The sequence below is a fragment of the Mus pahari genome, chromosome X (assembly GCF_900095145.1).
Source record: "Mus pahari chromosome X, PAHARI_EIJ_v1.1, whole genome shotgun sequence".
Classification (NCBI taxonomy): Eukaryota; Metazoa; Chordata; class Mammalia; order Rodentia; family Muridae; genus Mus; species Mus pahari.
Window position 1 is genome coordinate 52894353 of NC_034613.1, and position 8288 is coordinate 52902640.

Sequence of the window (8288 nt, forward strand, 5' to 3'; positions counted from 1 at the left end):
GTGAAAATATTGTGCCAGAGTTGATGGGTGATCTCAATGAAATAGTGGTATAACCTCTAGTATATTGACTACATTCCAGGGCATGTCCCCATGCTAACATAAACCAATAAAACCAGACTTGATGGGTTTTAAAAATACTATATATGTAGTTGGAGATGGAGATGAATGTGATAAAAATATATTATTTGAAATTATTAAAGAATTAATAAAAATATTATAGAAAGACCCATTTGTTGTTCCCCATCAATTTTAATGTAAATTGCTTTTAGCTCACAAGGCACATAAATATGTAACCTCTACCAAATTATACTATTATCCCTGCCTTATTCCTGGTTTCCCCTGAGCAACTATATCAATTAAACAAGTTTAATGGTATGCAGGAAAACAACACCAATTATCCAGGACTTTAAAAATGTGCAATAGAAAGAAACAAGAGAAGAAGGAAATGTCCAAATAGACTACATACAGAAAATTTGATGTAGTTCTAAATAAGTTTTCTTCACTGAAGTTTCTGAAAACTCATATTCATGATGATAATCTTACTGATGACTGAATAATTCACTAAAATATTAGCAGTGACTTGACTCCTAGTCTCTGTGCCCAGTAACTTCCTTTCATTCAATATGTAATTCAATATGACAGAATCTGATTCTGTATCTAATCTTGTACTGTCATTAAATTTCAAGGAAGCTTATTATGAATGATTCTTTTTAAGCAAGATTTCAATGACATAGAGTAATATATTTTATCATAGGCATAAACCAGCTTACATAAACTGATTAGCATGGAGAAAATAAATAAGAAACTATATTAATGTAGAATATACACCGAAAATATTCGAACACCAAAGGACAGTTAGTGTTGGATTTACTATAGTTGTAACATTTAAGAGACAATATTTATCTTTCAATATATATTTATTGAACACTTACTACATGCCATGAACTATGGGGGCAATAAAAGCGTTCAACTCATTTGCTTTTAAAAATATAATGTATGATATGGAATGCTTTGACTTTACAAAAAAATTTGCTGATTACTGATAGAAGTTTATATGACAACAGATAAATAGGCTTCAATATCTGTAAATAAAACCTACATTAAATCAATAGAATTTATTATTTCTGACTTCTACTAACTAGAAAAATCAACCTTCTCCCAGATAGAAATTACTATAATATTGCATTCATCCAAATTGATCTTCTGACAATGTTTTCTCTTTATAGCAGTTTTTAAAGTATTTGTTTGATTAAATTAATAAAATGTCAAAAAAATTTTCATAACGTGTTTCTCTACTGACTAAGGTAATGAATTTTCATAACTCATATATGCCATCATATTTAGGATACACATCAACAAAATATACCTAATTTTAAAATGATGTTACAAAGATCAAATTTAGCTATCATAAAATCAAACTTTGCTATTGTAATAACAAAGTTATTAAAAGAACATACACTTTTATTTTTAATCTGTCCAGATTATTTTATTAGTGCAGTACATTGCAATTTTGCAACATACCATAATCATCTTGTGGAACATCAAAAATTGCAACTGAATTAGTTCCAATGTCAGCATTTTCAGTGTCCATTGACTTAAAAATTCTCTCTCTCTCTCTCTCTCTCTCTCTCTCTCCCTCTCTCTCTCCCTCCGTGTGTGTGTGTGTGTGTGCGTGTGCGCGTGCGTGTGCGTGTGCGTGTGCGTGTGTGTGTGTGTGTGTGTGTGTGTGTGTGTGTTCATGCCACCTGTGTTTGGGGACCTGCTGAGGCCAGAATGATCTTAAAGATAATCTAGAGTTGAAACTCTATCATAAACATTCAGGGAGAACTTATATCTTGCAGCTCTGCTGTTAAAAACTCAGCACAACATTGTATGTGCCCAGTAGCTTGTCTCTAGTGCTTTAAACAAACAATTGACAACAAGCATGTAGGATTTACATCGTTGACTTCATTGTTTCTCATCTTGCTACCCTATATCTAGGCAGCTTTTAATGAATCTTAATCATTTTGTACTTATTTTAAATGCCAGCCATGGATGGGCAACATTCGAGTCTCAGGAATCAGTACTAATTTCATTCTTTCCCTTGTCAATTAACAATGATATTAATATTTCATATATTCAACAAAAAATACAAGGTAGTGATTTAAAAAGAATTTTAAAACAATCAGACATTACTTCTGATTTTTATCCTTGGTTTTCTTTCTTTTTCATTAACTACTCTATTTAAATTTCTAATGTTGTCCCCTTTCACAATGCCCCTTCGACAATTCCCCCCACCTCTTACCCCTCCCCTTCGCCTCTAAGAGGGTGCTCTCCCACCCACCTACTCCCACCTCACTCTTCTAGCATCCCCCTTCTCTTGGCCATCAAGCCTGCACAGGACCAAATACATCCCCTCCCACTGAGGCCAGACCAGGCAGTCCTCTGCTACATATGTGCTCTCTTTGGTTGGTTTAGTCCCTGGGAGCACTGAGGGGGTACTGTTAGTTGTTAATCTTGTTCTTCCTTTGGGGTTCCTGGGCTCAGTACAATGGTTGGATGTAAGTATCTGCATCTGTCTTAGTCAAGTGCTAGCAGAACCTCTCAGAGGACAGCCATGTCAGGCTCCTGTCTGCAAGCATATCTTGGCATCAAAAATAGTGTCATGATTTGTTGTCTGTGTATGGGATGGATCCCAAGTTGGGGCAGTTCCTAGATGGCTTTTCCTTCAGTCTCTGCCTCATTTTCTATCCCTGCATTTCCTTTAGACAGGAACAATTTTGGGTTAAAACTTAAAAATTGGTGGGTGGCTCCATCCCTCAACTGGGATTCATGTCTATATACTGGTCTCTTCAGGTTTATCTCCCTTTTGTTGGGCATTTCAGTTAATGTCATCTGCTTCGGGTCCTGAGGGCCTCTCAGATTCCTAGTTGTTATCCTGTTCCCAACCCCACACTGCTGCATATTTCTATTCATTCTCCAGGCTTCTCTCCTGTCTCCCCCTATAATTGATCCTGCCCCTCTTTTCCCTTCCCCCACCCCTATCCCACACAGATCCCTACATTCCTCTGATGGTGGTTCCTCAGAAAATTAGACATAGAAGATCCAGCAATACCTCTCCTGGGCATATACCAAGAAGATGCTCCAACTGGTAATAAGAACATATGCTCCACTATGTTCATAGCAGCCTTATTTATAATAGCCAGAAGCTGGAAAGAACCCAGATGTCCCTAACTAGAGGAATGGATACAGAAAATGTGGTACATTTACACAGTGGAGTATTACTCAGCTATTAAAAACAATGAATTTATGAAATTCTTAGGCAAATGGATGTATCTGGAGAATATCATCCTGAGTGAGGTAAATCAATCACAAAGAACTCACATGATATGCACTCATTGATAAGTAGATATTAGCCCAGAAACTATGCCAGTGCCTAGCAAATACAGAAGTGGATGCTCATAATCATCTATTGGATGGAACACAGGGCACCCAATGGAGGAGCCTGATTTTCAGAGTGGTTGTACAAGCTTGCAATCCCATCAGCAATGGAGGAGTGTTCCTCTTTCTCCACATCCTCACCAGCATCTGCTGTCACCTGAATTTTTGATCTTAGCCATTCTGACTGGTGTGAGGTAGAATCTCAATGTCATTTTGATTTGCATTTCCCTGATGATTAAGGATGTTGAACATTTTTTTCAGGTGCTTCTCAGCCCTTCTGTATTCCTCAGTTGTGAATTCTTTGTTTAGCTCTATACCCCATTTTTAATGGGGTTATTTGAATTTCTGGAGTCCAGCCTCGTGAGCTCTTTGTATATATTGGATATTAGTCCCCTATCAGATTTAGGTTTGGTAAAAATCCTTTCCCACTCTGTTGGTGTCTTTTTTGTCTTATGGACAGTATGTTTTGCCTTAGAGAACCTTTGCAATTTTATGAGGTCCCATTTGTGGATTTTTGATCTTGCAGCATATGCCATTGCTGTTCTGTTCAGGAATTTTTTTCCCTGTGTCCATATCTTCAAGGCTTTTCCCCATTTTTCAATTTTTGATCTTGGAGTCTGAGTCATTGGTGCTCTGCCCAGTAAATTTCCCCTTCTGCCAATGTGTTTAAGGCTCTTTCCCACTTTCTTCTCTATTAGATCCAGTATATCTGGTTTTATGTATAGCTTCTTGATCCACTTGGACTTGAGCTTTGTACAAGGAGATAAAAATGGATCAATTTGAATTCTTCTACCTATAGATCACCAGTTCGACCAGCAACATTTATTGAAGATGCTTTTTTTTCCATTGTATGATTTTGACTTCTTTGTCAAAGATCAAGTGACCACTGGTACATGGGCTTATTTCTTGGTCTCCAATTGTATTATATTAATTAACCTATCTGGCACTGTACCAATACCATGTGGTTTTTATCACTATTTGTCTGTAGTACAGCTTGAGGTCAGGGATGGTGATTCCCCCAGAAGTTCTTGTTATATGATCTTAAGATTTTGGGGGACTTCAACACTGTAAATGCTCAGTGTAAGTTAACTGTGCCATGAAGTACATTTAGGGTTACTGTTTTTGACACATACGAATGATAATTCCTTAAAAGTAGCTGTGTCTCCAGAGACTGAGGGCCTGTTTAGAACTGATGTGCTGTGTAGAGTTTGGAATGTTGCTGCTCCACAGGATAGTTACCTTATCTTTATTGAGGCCTCCAAAACAACCAGTCCTTTTCCTCCTCTGTTTTGGAACTAACATCTTATCACTTTAAACTGAAACCTTTGGAATCCACTAACCTAGCATATCACTGCCTTCCAGTAACCCCTACTTTAGGAATGTCACCAGATACCATCCGAAGGCATTAGAAAAGCCTCCTCCATCATGCTGCTCCTGTCTCTCTGTTGTACTTACTGACGTATTTTAAATTTACCACGTTTTGTGAATCCCTTTGTTCTGTTATACTGTGGAGCTTCATGAAATTGCTCCCACATTGCAACATGAAATCTGGTTAATCAAAACCTGCATTACTGAACTATGATCACTCAGAATGGCTCCAGAATAAACTATCTCTTATTCCATTTAACATACATACCATGATAAAATAATTGCTAAAACTGCAACAGAATTTCTGTAGGTGTCCAGCTTAGTTGAATAAAAGGTGATTTTAAAAAATTAGCAATGTTTTTAAAGTTACAAAATATATATTTGTATAAAACCTTGTACAGTGAATACAGATAGCCTGCTGTATCTTTGAGTTCCATATTTTAATTCCATTAATATTAGATAGAAAACATGTTTTTAAAAATGCAGTGGTGAGCACAAACTTTTTCTTTGTTATCATCATATATGTATATGTTGTAATATACAACATTTCCATCATAATAGTCATTATGAGTGATTATGTTACATGCAACTCTAGCATTTTTGGGGTGTGATGAATTCTCAGACTAGTCCTCCAGCAATACCAAGGACAACTAAGTTCCTTGATTTGGTGGTGGTGATGAGGCTCTTGCTTTCAGAAGTTTTATAAAGCAACTAAGTTTATTTCTATTTTAATCATATTTAATTACAAAATTCAATTGGATTATATATTGTCCTTTTAACTTAAAGTGTACATCAATTACCTCTTGTGAATACCACTCAAGTGTTGACAAAATAAAAATTTATATTGTATTTCAAGTGACTTATGAAAGTTCAGGAACTCTCAGAACTTTGTAAAAAAAAAAATCCTTGGAGTTGAAGCAAGGTAGAGCTCCTGAAGCTACTGAATTAATAATAACATCTTGACAAACACATGCTGCTCTCATAGCTGCCCTTTTGTATGTTTTGACTCTTTCTATGTGAATGCTTAAAACCTCCATTGTCCTCCTCAGATCAGCCTGTTCCCTCAATTTCCAGAGTCAGTGACATCAATAGAAAGACTTTGGTAGTAATTGGTGAATTATCTATCTTAATATTGTTGTTGTTTTATTAAATTGTGGTTAATCATTAAATGAAAGTGTAACAAACTGCTCATATAAAGAGAGAACTTTAATGAACATAGTAAGTTTCATATTGTAAATAAAATGAGAGATTATGGAAATTGATCACTCTACAGTCCCAAATTGTAATACATCAAGTTTTATAAGTGAAAAAATATTTGCCTAGAAATTTTAGTTATTAAATACAATCTTAAAACAGTATTAGCAAATGGTTATACCTAAAACATAGCTACCATCTTTATTATTATTATTATTACTATTATTATTACAGTGTATATAACAAAGAGTGATATCAAATTGAGTGAAGTAGAAACCCATCTCCATGTATTTCAACTGTCTTCAGAAGACCCAATAAGTGCTAAGACTGGTACTTAATGAAGTAGCAATGTTTTTCATAGGAGACCAAGAAATATTGCAGTTCACATGACAAAAATTAATGGCATTGCAGTGTGTCAAATTTTAAATATACACAACCCATACAATGGGATTATATACAACCCATTCTAATATCAAATAATGAAGTTTACATTTTTATATCAAATGTATGTGAAAGGAGTTTTATTTTGCCATTGAAAATAATTAACAATGTTTTGAATGTGTCTGTATGTAACAGTATATGCCACCAGACAATGGCTTTTTACTGACATCAAAGTGACTATGCCCACAGGATATCTAGAGGTTTAAGAGAAAAACAGCACTGATTCTGTGTGACATGACCTTATAGAATGTGTAGATACAGAACAATTTGTACAGCCAAAGCAATATAATATCTTATTTCTTGACATATTGCAGTCATATTTTCATTGTAACACCAACATAGATGCTGTTCATGCGGCAGAAAATGGTCCAGAGATGATGATTCTACCAAACCATACATTCATGTTAATACAGCATTAGATAAAAGCGAATCATGTATTGTTTCTTCAGTTATCAAGTTGAAAATCTCCTAGGCATTTTCGACAAAGTAAAAATAGTTTTCCATAAAGTGTAGCAAAAAGAAATTCCTTCATATGAAAATGCAAGCTCAAGTGCCATATGTGTTATATCACTTTGATGTGAATGATCCAAAGTCAAAGACTGTAAGCTGTTTGTGTTTTCACTAATGTGAACCAGCTGGTAAGATACCTTCCACGCCCATTGAAAGACTGCATACAGAAAGAAAAAGTGACATGATTGCTATAACAATGAATTGGCACACATGAGGATTATAAGGTTGTTAAGATTAGTAACAAGAAAAGATACTTTTTTTTTCTTTTTAGGGTAAATGTGGCTTTTATTTCCTCTCAGGGAAAGAAGTAAAAGGGTGGCTTTCCCAGGTACCCAACCCAAAGAAAGGTGGGTGTGCTTCGGAGGCTGGGGCTAGAATTGCCAGATCATTCTGACAAACTCCTATGTGTCCACTAGCTGGCGCTCGATGCAGGGAGGGTGTGGGTGAGAGTCATTCCCCTGGAGTAGCAGCTTGGTATCAACAGAGGCTCAAGGAGGTATGTGCTGGTGTTCACAAAATGGAAGGCAGAGCAGGTGCCCTGAGTGAAGAGCAGGACTGGTTGGCCGATCCACACCCAGTGTCTGCCTGGTACAAGGCCTGACTGCTGTGGCGGCTCTCCTCCCAAGGGCCTCAGGGGCCCCCAAAGCATCACTGCGTCCTATGGTTGGTCTCTTAAATGTCCATCTCAAACTGTGACTCTTCAACGCCTGCCTGTTTATCTTCCGGGCTGCTGTGCATGTGGCTTTGACTGGCTTGCATGGAAGGCTTATCACTGGTAGGGCTAGTGACCCCAGGAATGGCTGGCAGGTCCTTTTTGGCCACAGGTGAATTCTGACACTCCATCAGGAATTAAGGTCATAGATGGTCCTGGTTCCTCCCAGGGTAGTGCTGAAGAGTGTGCAACCTGGGGTGGTGCTGTAGTCCCAGGGCAGGAGCTGCACTCCATCGCTGAGGGCTAAAGGGCAAGTGGGGATGGCCCAGCCAGGAGTCTAGCTGCAGCTGCTGCCAGCCAACATGTCTCCTGCACCAAAGAGATACTTCTTATTCATATAATCTGATTAATCTTGTTGCATTTGGTTACATCTATGTATCATTTATCATGATTAATTCCATTCAATAGAAATAAGGCAAAAAAGTAATGTAAATAATCCTTTAAATACTCTGTGAAAACATCCAGAATATTCATAGAATTGAGGCCTTTTTCAAAAGGCAGTGGTGATTGCCAGTCCTCTAAAGTATCACTGATTAACTTTCATGTAAAATACATAAAGAAAGACATCAGGCAATAGTCCTATATAAAAACTCCAGGCCATAAACATATATCAACTAACGAAAAGCTACAACTCTTACAAGAC

The 8288-nt window shown here is 36.9% G+C and overlaps 1 pseudogene; it reads right to left on the minus strand.

The window, feature by feature from the left end:
• Positions 1 to 7605: 7605 nt before the first annotated feature.
• On the minus strand, positions 7606 to 7949 carry LOC110314300 (annotated as a pseudogene).
• Between the last annotated feature and the right edge of the window lie 339 nt (positions 7950 to 8288).